Consider the following 18,149-nt stretch of genomic DNA (forward strand, 5'->3'; position numbering starts at 1 on the left):
CCAATATCTAGTAAAGTGCCTGGCAAATAGGAAATACTCATTAGATATTTACTGCATGAATGATTGACTGAGTATAATTATCTAAAGGAGTTTCTTTAATATCATTATACTGTCTTTTCAGTAGTGAATCAAAAGCAATTTCCAATCAAGTTTTGAATTCCAAATCTGTGGTTGAACAACCAAAAGTTTCAAATTTTGGCTTACAATTTAAAATTTTTAAAAAAACTCTCTCTCTATCTATATCTGTATGTATATCTATATATATCTATAGATATCTCTCTATATATCTATATATATCTATAGATATCTCTCTATATATCTATATATCTATAGATATCTCTCTATATATCTGTAGATATATCTATATATCTGTCTACGTGTGTGTGTGTGTGTGTGTGTATATATATATATATATATATAGAGAGAGAGAGAGAGAGAGAGAGAGAGGGAGAGATTGAAAGAGAAAGAGAGACAGGGTTTTACTATGTTGCCCAGGTTGGTCTTGAACTCCTGGCCTCAAGCAATCTTCCTACTTCAGCCTCCTGAATAAGATTTTGCTTATGCTTAACTTGGTTTCTGGTGCATTCATGAGACACCTTAGAAGTACATAATTTAATTACAAATACTTAATTTAATTCTTAACAGAATCTTGAAGGTCCAATGTCAAAAACTTCTCAAATTAAAATTTGGAAAGTTATATAGGCTTTGATTTTTCATTGTTAAGACGGCAAATTTAAGACTTAGAGATACCATTTTAGGTTTTATTCAAGTTGTTATGAAGGAGATAAAACATTTCAAAATATCTATATGGTAGCACTTAGTATGTTTTCTGTTGAAAGTAAAAGAAAACCCAATGAACACACAAATAATAAAGGGGAGTTAGGTCTGTTAACTCAAAAGTGTAGTAGTTCTCGTTATAAATAAACTTAACAATTCTTGATGAATTAGTCGGTCAGCCATGAAACACAGTCAATCAAATAATACATCAAATTATTAACTCTATTATGTGAACCACATTAAAATTTTTCCTGAGGAAGGCCTCCAAATCTCTGGAACCACAATGACATTTGTTACATCAGCCTCGTTTACCTTAAGTCAGCATTGTCCAGTATGTTCGACAGAGCAGCAGTTTCTCAGGAGGTCTCATGAGAAAGAGATCCACGGCCGAATGCATCTTGGGGCTGGAGTGGTTAAGCTACATGGGCTTCAGAGGTGGAGAGTCTCGCTTAGAATCCTGACTCAGTCACAGTCATATTACTTACAGTCTCTAGGTTTCATTTTCCTCCCACACAAATGAGGCCGAATAGAACTAACTTAATGGAAGAGTAAAGACTAAATGAGATAAACAGCGAAACCTGTTTCTTATGGAATGCCAACTATATGCCAGGCACTTCTCTGATAACGTTATGTGTTTTATCTCGTTTAACTCTAGCCACAGCCCTAAGGATGAGTATGTTATTATGCTCAATTTTACAGATGAGGAAATTGAGGCAAACAAATGTTAAATAACTGCCTAACATCACGCAGCTAATAAGCAGCAGAGTCAGGATTTCATTTTATTTGCAATGCCTGTTAACATACTAGCTTTAGGAAATATTACTGTTATAAATGCACGTGTGGAGGTAAAGAAGCAAAGCAAACCATCTTAGTAGTCAAGTGCTTCCAAGATATAAATCAGAGCCAGCCTCAGGGAGAGCTGAATCAAGGGTTCATAACTATCTAGGATATGACAAGAATCATATTAGCTCAATAGCCGTGACCACTGTCCTCTTGTGGGCTCTTAAAAGTGTGTATATTTGCTACCTGCTGCTTACTCAAGATGGATCTCAATTTCAAAATTTCTAAAACAGAATATCTGTTTGGGACAGTTTGCCACTTTATAATATCAAGACAGTTTCTCACTAGCTGAATCAAGAGGATGACCTTCTTTTTGTCAATCCTATTCTTCCTATCCACTGTTTACCTTGGGCAAAAATCACTGCCCTTACCAGCAATAGCCTGAGAAACCAGATTACATGACCCAAATCTTGACGCTTTTGTTTGGAAAAAATGACCTGTGGATTATCTTTTGAGAAGGAGGCCTAGATGTGGCAGGCACTTATGTTTCATAAAATATTTAGTGCTAAGCTTAAAATTTTGTTTGGTTAACATTAAAATTAGCATATATATAGGTATTAAAATCTATCACTAATAATATTCATTATATTTATATATATTAAAAGAAAAATCAGTATTACTTACTTCTTCTTTTTTGAGATGAGGTCTCTGTCACTCAGCCTGGAGTGCAGTGGTATGATCCCAGCTCACTGCAACCTCTGCCTCTGGGGCTTAAGCAATACTCCTAACTCAGCCTCCTGAGTAGACGGGACTACAGGTGTAGTCCACCACCACACCCAGCTAATTTTTTGTATTTTTGGTAGCAATGGGGTTTCACCATATTGCCCAGGCTGATCTCGGACTCCTGAACTCAAGCAATCCACCCACCACGACATCCCAAAGTGCTGGAATTACAGGTGTCAGTCACTGTGCCTGGCCAATATTACTTACTTCTAAACTAATTCATTTTTCAACAAATATTTATTGAACATCGAATACTTGATAGATTGCTGTTTTAATGCCAAAGTTACTGCAACAAACAAAGTCATGAAGTCCCTACCTTCGTGCAACTTCCATTTTAGTGGCCAGAATTAGATGATTTGAAAGAATAAATGTATAGTATATCAGGTAGTGATATGGGTATAAAAATAAAAATAAAACTGGGTAAGGAAGTTAGAGAATGCCAGGAGTGGGGAAAGTTACTAATTTTTTTTTTTTTGTAATAGTAGGTTGAGGTCCTTCTATTTTATATAGTACGGCCTGATAAGGTGATATTTGAGCAAAGACCAAAAAGAAGGGAAGCTAAATAAGCTGAAGAAGAGCATTCCAGGTGGAAGGAACAGTAAATGGAAAGGCCCTGAGACACCACAATTCTTGACATGTTTGTGGTGGTGAGCAAGGGGAAGAGCCATAAAGATAAGGTCAAAGGGGTGGCTAGGAGTCACATCGCTAAGGCTTTTGCAAGTGATTGTAAGGTTTTGGTTTTTAAACTGAGGAGGACAGAAAAACGTTGGGAAATCCATTGAGCCAAAAAAATCTCTCTTACATTTTGCAAGAATTACTCTGGTTGCTGTCTGGAAAGCAGACTTTAGGAGGGCAAGATAGAAGTGGGGATACCAGAAAAGAGGCTATTACAATACTCCAGGCAACAGAAAAGGGTGGTTTGGACCAAGGTAGAAGCAGTGGTACAGTTAGATAAATCCTGCAGATTTAACCAACTGGATTTTCCATCCAATTAAACATTAGGCCTTGGGTCATGTAATCCTGCTTTCAGGCTACAAGTAGTTGACCCAAGGATTTATATCCAAGGTGGAGGAGGATATAAGAAACAATAGAGTTGTCATAAAACAGGCCAATCTCTTTTAATTTCATTATGAACAGACTAAGGAGAAACCAAGGAATGACTCCAAAATATTTGGCATAAGCATTTAGAAGAATATCATAGTTACTTACTGAGATGATAAAATTCTCATTATCAGTACATACGGATATTAGGAGCACAAATTTGTAAGTTAAATTTGAGAAGCCTATTAGATATCCAAATGGGGATATCCAAATGGGGATATCCAAATAGGTGGTTAGATGTTGTGACTTGAGTTTCAAATAAAGTCTAGGCAGGAGATTAAAAAACTGAAAGTCATTGTTATATAAATGGCATTTAAAGCGATGAGATTTAGCAAGCTCACCTACTGTGTAAAAGACAGAGAAGAAATCTAAAGATTGAGCCTTGGCATTCCAATGTTTAGAGTTTGAGGAGATGAAGAAGAACGAGCAAAAGTGGTTCAGAAACAGCAACCAGTGAGTTAAGAGATAATAATTTTTAAAATTTATAAATTTCAAACACAGAATGTGCACACGAAGATAACTAATCACCATGCTGAAATTATGCAATATTTAATATTGAAATCAAGTATTTAAAACAAGTATTTTAGTTTCATAGAAGAAGAAATTTATTTTATCTGTATCTTTACTTCTGTAAAAGTAGAAACATGTTGGTTATTTTGAAAAAGTTAGTAAAAATGTGATAAGCATTTTTTAAGGCAAATAAAATGAGTCTTTCAGATAAACTAATATTAAAATACACGTCTAAAATAAATTCTGCAATTAAATAAACTAAAAAATCTTTCAAATAATATAATAGTAACATAAAAAATAATAAGACCTGCCAAATTTCACTCTCTTGAAAGAAACTTAAGGCTGTCAAACTTTTCTCTTCAGTATGTCCGTTAAGCAGAAATATACCAGCAGTTTTAGGTTTGCAGGTTTTTAAATTTTGGTGTTACCTAGAAGCATTATCAAAATGATAATGGAAACAACAAAGAAAGCATAATTGCAATCTCATAGAAAATGCATTTGCTTTGCATGGTCACTTACAAAGATAGCTGTATGTCTTTTATTTAAACATAAAACATTAGAAATATTTTATCCCAGAAGAAGTAAAATTGGGATACATTTTGATGTCCGAGCTGGAAGATTTTTAGGTGTGCAGGGCAACATTTTAATCTTTTCTTAAGTTTTAGAGCTAATATAATATATACCCAGATGTGAATACACTGTCATTCACTGTACTCATGCTCTTTTAGTGTGTCATTCCCTTTTTTCAATTTTACCCAATATATGGATACCAGATTGTAATATTCTAAATGTTTTGAGATTCTGAGGTGCTTATTAAATTGAAATACCCTGTGTTTGCCTTTGAAGAAAGTGCATTTTGTTTATTATCTAATGTGTAAATACATTCTGTGCCATTGTAGACATAAAATTAAGTAAATCTTAGAACCTCAAAGAAATCACTATTTATTGGGAAAGATGTATGGATTTACTGTATAATATGAAATGTGATACTAGTAATAAAATCCTACCATTTTTAAGTTTTATGGGGACAGGAACTTTGATGATATATTCATCTCCTAGCACAATGCCTGGAACTCAGTACAATTTTTGAATGCATTCACAAATGGTTCTGCCTGGTGGCATTGGAGAAAGTGGAGGTGTCAGCTGGTTTCTGAAACATGAGGGTGTTTTCAAAAAATGGAGAAAAGGGGATGGTGGAATCCAGGCAGGGAAAAATTATGCACAAGGACACCAAAGTTTGAAGATGCAGAGCCTCTTTGGAGAGCTTTGAGTATAGCATAGGTTTGTGCACAATGGAAAGAGACAAGGAAGTGACTATTGACAGATTGTCAATGGCCTGGCATGCCCTGTTTTATGAAGTTTGGCTATATACTCCAGCTGTCAAAAGATTTCTTAATAACATTAAAATTTTGCTTATACTAACCATCCTGACCAAAATATTCAAAAATTTACCATGATTTTTGGTTCAAGATAATCATCTTGAATGCACACATTTGTATGCAAAAGAGTACTAGAGGGGGGATAGAATTAAAATTTTGTCTGATGGATAGTCTGATGGACAGAATTTCAATTCTATCCCCCTGCTAGTTGGATAGACTACCCATCAGACAAAATTTCAATTCTATCCCCTGCTAGTTGGCTCCTACTATGGACTGCATGTCTGTGTCCCACCTAATCCGTATATTCAACCCTAACTCTTAACAGGATGGTATTAACAGGTAGGGACTTTGGGAGGTAATTGGGCTTAGAGGAGGTCATGAGGATGAAGCCCCCATAATGGGATTTGTGTCTAAGAAGGCTAGAATTTTCTCTCTCTCTGCCATGAGAGGATACAAAAGAAGACAGTCATCAGTAACCCAGGAAGAGTGCCCTTTCCAGACACTGGATCTTCTAGCAACTTGATCTTGGACTTTCTGGACATCAGGACTGTGAAAAATAGATGTCTATTGTTTAAGACACCCAGTCTGTGGTGTTAAAGCCTGAGCTAACAAAGACAGGTCCTCATTATTCCTTCTTTTTCCTCTATTTCTTTTTTTGTATCATTGCTGAATGAGCCTGGAAGACCAGCAATTAACCATTGGCAAAATATTAAGGTCTTTTCTCCAAAGAAGTAAGGAACTGCTAGGGAGAAATATAGATTCCTGGGTGAATGAATGTCAGTGCCCTAGGATATTGCATTCCTTCCTTTTTCTGGCATGTGCATCCACCTTTTTTGAACTTAAGACTAGCATCCTACTGATCATAATGTGAATGTTAACAAGCCCAGTTCACAAATACAGAGCTCTAAGATAGATATCTTATTCATGAAAGGAAGTATGAAGTATAGAGTTAACTTAGATAGCTTGAGATTGCTATCACTAGATAGTCCTGATTGCAAATTTGGCCCTTGCTGGGGTCTGGGAACATGGCTCTCAGAATGTTTCAGGTCAGCTGTCAACTGATATGGGTGGTTCATTGTGCCTAGACTTTAGGAACAATATGATTTATGCTAAACACTTGCTTTTGTTTTATGTGAGTCTAGAATTTTGGAACATGCTACCCAGAGTGTGCTTATCTAACCAGCCTCCAATAAAAACCTTGGGTACTAAGTCTCTGTTGAATTTCCCTGGCACACAAAACTTAGCATTTGTGGTCCTAAGTCATTTCTGGAGAAATTAAATGTGTCCCATGTGACTTCTGAGGACTCTTGGAAACCTGTACCTGATCTCCACCAGACTTTCCCTTATGGGCCTTTCCTTTTGCTGATTTTGCTTTGTACGTTTTCACATTTTACAATCAACCATATTGTAAGTATATTGTATATTGAGTCCTGTGCAACCTTCTAGTGAATCACTGAACCTGGGCATGGTGTTAGAAACTCTTAAAACAGGGTCCTAGTAGAAAAGAATAGGCCTACAAATAGAATCCACATCAGCTATTTAGGAAAACCAACTAAGTCCTCTATCTTAAAAAATAAACTCATCCAATATGAAATAAGAAGTGGAATAGCATAACAGAGAAGTAGAATGCATACTAGCAGATCACTCAATAAAAACATCTAGATAATCCAGAGAAAAATAAGAAAGAATATGAAAATAAAAACGAAACAAGTCAACAATTACTATAATTTACTTGAGAAATATTTGACTATATATAACCAAAAAATTATTCAAAACAGGTAAACTAGAAGGGAGAAGAAAGCTCTTAAAAATTAAACATATAGAGATTTGAAGTCAAGATGGCCAAACAGTAACAGCTCTGGTCTGCAGCTCCCAGTGAGATTGAGGCAGAAGGCGGGTGATTTCTGCATTTCCAACTGAGGTACCCGGTTCATCTCACTGGGACTGGTTGGACAGAGGGTGAAACCCAAGGAGGGTGAGCCGAAGCAGGGTAAGGCATTGCCTCACCTGGGAAGCACAAAGGGTCAGGGAACTCCCTCTCCTAGACAAGGAAAGCCATTAGAGACTGTACCATGCACTCCAACCCAGATACCGCACTTCTCCCATAGCCTTCACAACCTGCAGACCAGAAGATCCCCTCAGGTGCCTAAACCATGAGGGCCCTGGGTTTCCAGCACAAAAACTAGGAGGCTGTTTGGGCAGACACCGAGCTAGCCACAGGAGTTTTTGTTCATACCCCATTGGTGCCTGGAATGCCAGGGAGACAGGACCGTTCACTCCCCTGGAAAGGGGGCTGAAGCCAGGGAGCCAAGTCATCTGGCTCGGCAGGTCCCACCCCCATGGAGCCCAGCAAGCTAAGATCCAGTGGCTTGAAATTCTCCTACCAACACAGCAGTCTTAACTTGACCTGGGAGCTGGAGCTTGATGCGGGGAGGGGCATCCACGATTGCTGAGGCTGGAGTAAGCAGTTTTACCCTCAAAGTGTAAACAAAGCCTCCAGGAAGTTCGAACTGGGTGGAGCCCACCACAACTCAGCAAGGCCGCAGTGGCCTGACTACCTCTCTAAATTCTCTCCTCTCTGGGCAGGGCATCTCTGAAAAAAAAAAGCAGCAGCCCCAGTCAGGGACTTATAGATAAAAACCCCACCTCCCTGGGACAGAGCACCTGAGGGAAGGGGTGGCTGTGGGTGCAGCTTCAGCAGACTTAAACATTCCTACCTGGCAGCTCTGAATAGAGCAGTGGATCTGCCTGCACAGTGTTTGAGCTCTGATAAGGAACAGACTGCCTCCTGAAGTGGCTCCCTGACACTCGTGTATCCTGACTGGGAGATGCCTCCCAGTAGGGGCCAACAGACACCTTATACAACAGGAGAGATCTGGCTGGCATCTGGCAGGTGCCCCTCTGGGACAAAGCTTCCAGAGGAAGGAACAGGCAGCAACCTTTGCTGGTCTGCAGCCTCTGCTGGTAATACCCTGGCAAACAGGGTCTGGAATGGACCGCCAACAAACTCCAGCAGACCTGCAGCAGAGGGGCCTGACTGTTAGAAGGAAAACTGACAAGCAGAAAGGAATAGCATTAACACTAACAAAAAGGACGTCCACTCAGAGACCCCATCGCAAGGTCACCAGCTTCAAAGATGAAAGGTAGAAAAATCCATGAGATGGGGAGAAACCAGCACAAAAAGGCTGAGAATTCTAAAAACCAGAACACTTCTTCTCTTCCAAAGGAACACAACTCCTCACCAGAAAGGGAACAAATCTGGATGGGAATGAGTTTGATGAATTGACAGAAGTAGGCTTCAGAAGGTGGGCAATAACAAACTCCTCTGAGCTAAAGGAGCGTGTTCTAACCCAATGCAAACAACCTAAGAACCTTGAAAAAAGGTTAGATGAATTGCTAACTAGAAAACCTGGTTAGAGAAGAACACAAATGACCTGATGAAGCTGAAAAACACAGCATGAGAACATCGTGAAGCACACAAGTATCAATGGTCGAATTGATCAAGCAGAAGAAAGGATATCAGAGATTGAAGATTAACTCAATGAAATAAAGCAAGAAGACAAGATTAGAGAAAAAACAGTGAAAAGAAACTGACAAAGCCTCCAAGAAATATGGGACTATGTGAAAAGACCAAATCTATGTTTGTTTGGTGTACCTGAAAGTGACGGGCAGAATGGAACCAAGTTGGAAAATACTATTCAGGATATTATCCAGGAGAACTTCCCTAACCTAGCAAGGCAGGTCAACATTCAAATTCAGGGAATACAGAGCACACCACAAAGATACTCCTCAAGAAGAGCAACTCCAAGACACAAAATCATCAGATTTACCAAGGCTGCAATGAAGGAAAAAATGTTAAGGGCAGCCAGAGAGAAATGTCAGGTTACTCACAAAGGGAAGCCCATCAGACTAACAGTGGATCTCTTGGCAGAAACCCTACAAGCCAGAAGACAGTGGGGGCCTATATTCAACTTCTTAAAGAAAAGAATTTTCAACTCGGAATTTCATATCCAGCCAAACTAAGCTTCATAAGCAAAGGAGAAACAAAATCCTTTACAGACAAGAAAATGCTGAGAGATTTTGTCACCACCAGGCCTGCCCTACAAGAGCTCTTGAAGAAAGCACTAAACATGGAAAGAAACAACTGGTACCAGCCACTGCAAAAACATACCTAATTGTAAAGACCATTGACACTATGAAGAAACTGCATCAATTATTGGGCAAAATAACCAGCAAGTATCATAATGGCAGGCTGAAATTAACATGTAACAATATTAACCTTAAATGTAAATGGGCTAAATGCCCCAATTAAAAGACACAGACTGGCAAATTGGATAAAGAGTCAAGACCCATTGGTGTGCTGTATTCAGGAGACCCATCTCAAGTGCAAAGACACACATAGGCTCAAAATAAAGGGACAGAGGACTATTTACCAAGCAAATGGAAAGCAAAAAAAAGCAGGGGTTGCAATCCTAGTTGCCTATAAAACAGACTTTAAATCAATAAAGATCAAAAGAGACAAAGAAGGGCATTACATGATGGTAAAGGGATCAATGAAACAAGAAGAGCTAACTATGCTAAATATATATGCAGCCAACACAGGAGCACCCAGGTTCATACAGCAAGTTCTTAGAAACCTGCAAAGAGACTTAGACTCCCACACAATAATAGTGGAAGAATTTTACGCCCTGCTGTCAATATTAGTGGATGAATGAGACAGAAACTTAACAAGAATATCCAGGATGTGAACTCAGCTTTGGACCAAGTGGACCTAATAGACATCTGCAAAACTCTCTACCCCAAATCCTCAGAATATATATTCTTCTAAGCACCACATCACACTTATTCTAAAACTGACCACATAATTGGAAGTAAAAACACTCCTCAGCAAATGCAAAAGAGTGGAAATCATAACAAACAGTCTCTCAGACCACAGTGCAATAAAATTAGAACTCAGGATTAAGAAACTCACTCAAAACCACACAACTATATGGCAACTGAACAACCTGCTCCTGAATAACTACTGGTAAATAATGAAATGAAGGCAGAAATAAAGATGTTCTTTGAAAACAATGAGAACAAAGACACAACATACCAGAATCTCAGGGACACATTTAAAGAAGTGTGCAGAGGTAAATTTATAGCACTAAATGCCCACAAGAGAAAGCAGGAAAGATCTAAAATTGACACCCTCATATCACAATTAAAAGAACTAGAGAAGCAAGAGCAAACAAATTCAAAAGCTAGCAGAAGGCAAGAAATAACTAAGATCAGAGCAGAACTGAAGGAGATAGAGATACGAAAAACCCTTCAAACAAATCAGTGAATCCAAGAGGTGGTTTTCTAAAAAGATCAACAAAATATATCGACCACTAGCCAGACTAATAAAGAAGAAAAGAGAGAAGAATCAAATAGATGCAATTAAAAAACGAAAAAGGGGATGTCACCATTGATCCTACAGAAATACAAACTACCATCAGAGAAAACTATAAATACCTCTATGCAAATAAACTAGAAAACCTAGAAGAAATATATAAACTCCTGGACACACACACCCTCCCGAGATTAAACCAAGAAGAAGTCGAATCCCTAAATAGACCAATAACAAGTTCTGATATTGAGGCAGCAATAATAGCCTACCAGCCAAAAAGTGTCCAGGACCAGACAGATTCACAGCCAAATTCTGCCAGAGGTACAAAGAAGAGCTGTTACCATTCCTTCTGAAACTATTCCAAACAATAGAAAAAGAGAGACTCCTCAGTAACTCATTTTATGAGGCCAGCATCATCCCGATACCAAAACCTGACAGAGAAACAATGAAAAAAGAAAATTTTAGGCTAATATCCCCGATGAACATCGATGCAAAAGTCCTCAATAAAATACTTACAAACCGAATCCACCAGCATATCAACAATCTTATCCACCATGATCAAGTTTACTTCATCCCTGGGATGCATGGCTGGTTCAACATGCACAAATCAATAAATGTAATCCATCACATAAACAGAACCAATGACAAAAACAACATGATTATCTCAATAGATGCAGAAAAGGCCTTTGACAAAATTCAACAGCCCTTCATGCTAAAAGCTCTCAATAAACTAGGCATTGATGGAACGTATCTCAAAATAATAAGAGCTATTTATGACAAACCCACAGCCAATATCATACTGAATGGGCAAAAGCTGGAAGCACTCCCTTTGAAAACCAGCACAAGACAAGGATGCCCTCTCTCATCACTCCTATACCACATAGTATTGGAATTATTCACCAGGACAATCAGGCAAGAGAAAGAAATAAAGGGTATTCAATGAGGAAAAGAGGAAGTCAACTTGTCTCTGTTTGCAAATGACATGATTGTATATTTAGAAAACCCCATCGTCTCAGCCCAAAATCTCCTTAAGCTGATACACAACTTCTCAGGATAAAAAATCAATGTGCAAAAATCACAAGCATTCCTATACACCAATAACAAACAGACTGCCAAATCATGAGTGAACTCCCATTCACAATTGCTATAAAGAGAACAAAATACCTAGGAATACAGATAACAAGGGATGTGAAGGACCTTTCAAGGAGATCTACAAACCACTGCTCAAGAAAATAAGAGAGGATGCAAAGAAATGGAAAAACATTCCATGCTTATGGATAGGAAGAATCAATATCAAGAAAATAGCCATACTACCCAAAGTAATTTGTAGATTCAATGCTATCCCCATCAAATTACCACTGACTTTCTTTACAGAATTGGAAAAAAAAACTACTTTAAATTTCATAAGGAACCAAAAGAGAGCCTGCATAGCCAAGACAATCCTAAGCAAAAAGAACAAAGCTGGAGGCATCATGCTACCTTACTTCAAACTTTACTACAAGGCTACAGTAACCAAAACAGCATCGTACTGGTACCAAAACAGATATCTAGACCAAGGAACAGAACAGAGGCCTCAGAAATAATGCCATACATCTACAACCATCTGATCTTTGACAAACCTGATAAAAACAAACAATAGGATTCCTGATTTAATAATAGTGTTGGGAAAACTGGTTAACCATATGCAGAAAGCTGAAACTGGATCCCTTCCTTAGACCTTATACAAAAATCAACTTAAGATCGATTAAAGACCTAAAACCATAAAAACCCTAGAAGAAAATCTAGGCAATACCATTCAGGCCATAGGCATGGGTGAAGACTTCATGACTAAAACACCAAAAGCAATGGCAACAAGAACCAAAACTGACAAATGGGGTCTAAGTAAACTAAAGAGCTTCTGCACAGCAAAAGAAACTACCATCAGAGTGAACAAGCAACCTACAGAATGGGAGAAAATTTTTGAATCTATCCATCTGACTAAGGGCTAATATCCAGAATCTACAGAGAAACAAATTTACAAGAATAAAACAAACAACCCCATCAAAAAGTGGGTGAAGGATATGAACAGAAACTTCTCAAAAGAAGACATTTATGTAGCCAACAAACATGTGAAAAAAGCTCATCATCACTGGTCATTAGAGAGGTACAAATCAAAACCACAATGAGATACCATCTCACATCAGTTTGAATAGTGATCATTAAAAAGTCAGGAAACAACAGATGCTGGAGAGGATGTGGAGAAATAGGAACACTTTTCCACTGTTGGTGGGTGTGTAAATTAGTTCAACCATTGTGGAAGACAGTGTGGCAATTTCTCAAGAAATTGCCAGAAATACCACTTGACCCAGCAATCCCATTACTGGGTATATACCCAAAGCATTATAAATTATTCTAATATAAAGATACATGCACACCTATGTTTATTGCAGCACTGTTCACAATAGCAAAGACTTGGAACTAACCCAGAGGCCTATCAATTATAGACTGGATAAAGAAAATTTGGCACATATACACCATGGAATACTATGCAGCCATAAAAAGGATGATTTTGTATCCTTTAAAGGGACACGGATGCCGCTAGAAACCTTCATTCTCAGCAAAACAACACAAGAACAGAAAAACAAGCACCATATGTTCTCACTTATAAGTGGGAGATGAACAATGAGAACACATGGACACATGGAGGGGAACATCACACACCAGGACCTGTCAAAAGGTTGGGGGCTAGGGAAGGGATAGCATTAGGAGAAATAGCTAATGTAGATGACAGGTTGATGGATGCAGCAAAGCACCATGGCACGAGTTTACCTATGAAACAAACCTGCACATTCTGCACATGTACCCCAGAACTTAAAGTATTATTTTAAAAAAGAGTGAATAAAAGAGGAGAAAAAAATTAAACACAAAATTGAAGAATTTTAAGGCATTATTTCTTAATATAGAGAAAAGAACAAATAGATGGAAAGTGAGATAAATAATCATACATAGATAATGAATCCAAGTGGTTTAAAATCCTATAAGTAAGAGTTCTAGAATAAGAGAGAGAAGAAAGAGGGAAGAAATTATCAAAGAACTAATAGAAGAAAAGTTCCTTGTGTTGAAAAGAGACACTAGCCTTCACATTGAAATGTTCACCGTGAATAGAATAAATGTAGATGTATCCTAAAATAGACATATCAACATGACATTTCAAAATACCAAGGATGAAGAAAAAGTCCTAGAAGTTTAAATTGTGAGGGGAAAAAAAAGCCATTTATAAACCAAAGTTATTTAGGCCGGCATCTGATACCTCATCAAATTCTAGAAGACAAAAAAGAAAATCCTCCTAACTTCTAATTAAAATTATTTTCAACCTGGAATTTTATACCCAAACCATGAATCAAATATATGGGCAAATTATGCCTTTGCTGAAATGCAAATGTTCCAACCATTTACTCACTAAGGGATTACACTGAGCAATAGGAAGAAAAAAAATAAGAAAGATATATGCCAAAATAAGTGATGAAAATAACCTCCAAATCTAGTAAAAACGATCCCTCAGATGGCAGTTTTGCAAGAGTACCTCGTTCCAATTAGATCAGAAAATCAATGGACTTCAGGAAGGAGAGTGAAGTATATGATGAGAAACATAGAGCATATTGAAACCATTGGATATGGGCGAGATGAGGAGAAAAGTGTGTTTCTTCTTACAATAAAGAGAAAGGAAAGGAAGCACAAGAAAACAAGAAACATAAGAAAAAAGGTAAAACTGTGTAAGTTACCCCTGGTACAGATAGGAGGGAAACTAACATGTGGTGAAACATTTTAATATTAATGTATCAAAAAAAAAAAAAAACAACTCATTTGGTCTGGAGTATTGTTCTTTTATACGAACAGTGATTGCAGTTTTAGTATACTACCTTGCCTTGAGGTGAATCACATTTATATAGTACTGTAAGTGTTTTCATTGTTCATCAACTTTCAGAATCAACCTAGAAATAAAGCATGGAATATTTCAAGATGTTTACAGGATAAACAATAAATAAGACTGCATAGTGAATTTGTTCACAGTGAATCTCTGGTATCATGAATCATTCTGATCATATAGTAGGCTGTATAAATAAATGTAAGTATTTATTGACAGAGTGAGTAAAACCAGATTTAAATACAAAAGAGATCTCTAAAAGTATAACTGCTCGGAAGTTAAAAATATATACCTGTTGTCAGGCCTCTGAGCCCAAGCCAAGCCATCGCATCCCCTGTGACTTGCACGCATACGCCCAGATGGCCTGAAGTAACTGAAGAATCACAAACGAAGTGCAAATGGCCTGCGTCGCCTTAACCGGTGACATTCCACCACAAAAGAAGTGAAAATGGTCGGTCCTTGCCTTAAGCGATGATATTATCTTGTGAAATTCCTTTTCCTGGCTCATCCTGGCTCAGAAAGCTCCCCCACTGAGCACCTTGTGACTTCCACTCCTGCCCGCCAGAGAACAACCCCCTTTTGACTGTAATTTTCCTTTACCTACCCAAATCCTATAAAACGGCCCCACCCTTATCTCCCTTGGCTGACTCTCTTTTCCGACTCAACCCGCCTGCACCCAGGTGAAATGAACAGCCATGTTGCTCACACAAAGCCTGTTTGGTGATCTCTTCACACGGACGCGCATGACATTTTGGTGCCATGACTCGGATCAGGGGACCTCCCTTGGGGGATCAATCCCCTGTCCTCCTGCTCTTTGCTCTGTGAGAAAGATCCACCTACGACCTTGGGTCCTCAGACCCACCAGCCCAAGGAACATGTCACCAATTTTAAATCTGGTAAGCGGCCCCTTTTTTACTCTCTTCTCCAACTTCTCTCACTATCCCTCAACCTATTTCTCCTTTCAATCTTGGCACCACCCTTCAATCTCTCCCTTTTCTTAATTTCAATTCCTTTCATTTTCTTTTTTTTTTTTTTTTTTTTTTTTTTGAGACGGAGTCTCGCTCTGGCACCCAGGCTGGAGTGCAGTGGCCGGATCTCAGCTCACTGCAAGCTCCGCCTCCCGGGTTCACGCCATTCTCCTGCCTCAGCCTCCGGAGTAGCTGGGACTACAGGCGCCCGCCACCTCGCCCGGCTAGTTTTTTGTATTTTTTTAGTAGAGACGGGGTTTCACCATGTTAGCTAGGATGGTCTTGATCTTGTGACCTCGTGATCCGCCCGTCTCGGCCTCCCAAAGTGCTGGGATTACAGGCTTGAGCCACCGCGCCCGGCCAATTCCTTTCATTTTCTGGTAGAGACAAAGGAGACACGTTTTTTCCATGGACCCAAAACACCGGCGCCGGTCACGGACTGGGTAAGGCAGCCTTCCCTTGGTGTTTAATCATTGCAGGGATGCCTCTCTGATTATTCACCCACGTTTCAGGGGTGTCTGACCACGCTGCAGGGACGCCTGCCTTGGTCCTTCACCCTAAGCGGCAAGTCCCGCTTTTCTGGGGGAGGGGCAAGCACCCCAACCCCTACCCTCCCTGTCTCTACCCCTTCTCTGCTTTTCTAGGGGAGGGGCAAGCACCCCAACTCCTTCTCTCTCTGTTTCTACCCCTTCTCTGCTTTTCTGGGAGAGGGGCAAGAACCCCGACCTCTTATTTTTGTGCCCCCTCTTATTTTTGTGCTTCAATCTCTTATTTTTGCACCCCAATACCTTATTTCTGCTCCCTGACCCCTTTCAAGCTTTTCTGGAGGGCAAGAATCCCCGAATTCCTTCTCTCCGTATCTCTACTCTTTCTTTTCTCTGGGCTTGCCTCCTTCACTATGGGCAACCTTCCCCCCTCCATTCCTCCTTCTCCCTTAGCCTGTGTTCTCAAGAACTTAAAACCTCTTCAACTCACACCTGACCTAAAACCTAAACGCCTATCTTCTTCTGCAACACCGCTTGGCCTCAATACAAACTTGACAATGGCTCTAAATAGCCAGAAAACGGCACTTTATAATATTTCCATCCTACAAGATCTAAATGATGGTCGTAAAATGGGCAAATGGTCTGAGGTGCCTGACGTCCAGGCATTCTTTTACACATCGGTCCCTCCCTAGTCTCTGTTCCCAATGCAACTGGTTCCAAACCTTCCTTCTTTCCCTCCCTCCTCTCCCCTCAGTCCCAACCCTGAACGTCACTGAGTCTTTCTAATCTTCCTTTTCTACAGACCCATCTGACCTCTCCCCTCCTCGCCAGGCCGAGCTAGGTCCCAATTTTTCCTCAGCCTCCACTCCCCAACCCTATAATCCTTTTATCACCTCCCCTCCTCACACCCGGTCTGGCTTACAGTTTCCTTCCGCGACTAGCCCTCCCCAACCTGCCCAGCAATTTCGTCTTAAAAAAGTGGCTAGAGCTAAAGGCATAGTCAAGGTTAATGTTCCTTTTTCTTTATCCGACCTCTCCCAAATCAGTTAGCGTTTAGGCTGTTTTTCATCAAATATGAAAAACCCAGCCCAGTTCATGGCCTATTATTTAGCAGCAACCCTGAGACACTTTTCAGCCCTAGACCCTGAAAGGGCAGAAGGCTGTCTTATTCTTAATAAGTATTTTATTTTATTACCTAATCTGCTCCCGACATTAAATAAAGCTCCAAAAATTAAATTCCGGCCCTCAAACCCCACAACGGGACTTAATGAACCTCGCCTTCAAGGTGTACAGTAATAGAGTAGAGGCAGCCAAGTAGCAACTTATTTCTGAGTTGCAATTCCTTGCCTCCACTGTGAGACAAATCCCAGCCACATCTCCAGCACACAACTCCAAACGCCTGAACCACAGCTGCCACGGGTTCCTCCAGAACCTCCTCCCCCAGGAGCTTGCTACAAGTGCCGGAAATCTGGCCACTGGGCCAAGGAATGCCCACAGCCCGGGATTCCTCCTAAGCTGTGTCCCAACTGTGCGGGACCCCACTGGAAATCGGACTGTCCAACTCGCCCCGCAGCCACTCCCAGAGCCCCTGGAGCTCTGGCCCAAGACTCTGAGTGACTCCTTTCCAGACCTGCTCAGCTTAGTGCTGAAGATTGACGCTGCCCCATTGCCTCAGAAGCCTCCTGGATCATCGCAGAAGCTTTGGGTAACTCTTACAATGGAGGGTAAGTCCGTCCCCTTAATCAATACGGAGGCTACCCACTCCACGTTACCTTCTTTTCAAGGGCCTGTTTCCCTTGCCTCCATAACTGTTGTGGCTATTGACAGCCAGGCTTCTAAACCTCTTGAAACTCCCCAACTCTGGTGCCAACTTGGACAACATTCTTTTATGCACTCCTTTTTAGTTATCCCCACCTGCCCAGTTCCCTTATTAGGCCGAGACATTTTAACTAAATTATCTGCTTCCCTGACTATTCCTAGGCTACAATCACACCTCATTGCTGCCTTTTCCCCCAGTTCAAAGCCTCCTTCGCATCCTCCTCCCCTCGTATCCCCCCATCTTAACCCACAAGTATAGGATACCTCTACTCC

The sequence above is a fragment of the Macaca mulatta genome, chromosome 1, assembly GCF_049350105.2.
Source record: "Macaca mulatta isolate MMU2019108-1 chromosome 1, T2T-MMU8v2.0, whole genome shotgun sequence".
In the NCBI taxonomy this organism is placed as follows: Eukaryota; Metazoa; Chordata; class Mammalia; order Primates; family Cercopithecidae; genus Macaca; species Macaca mulatta.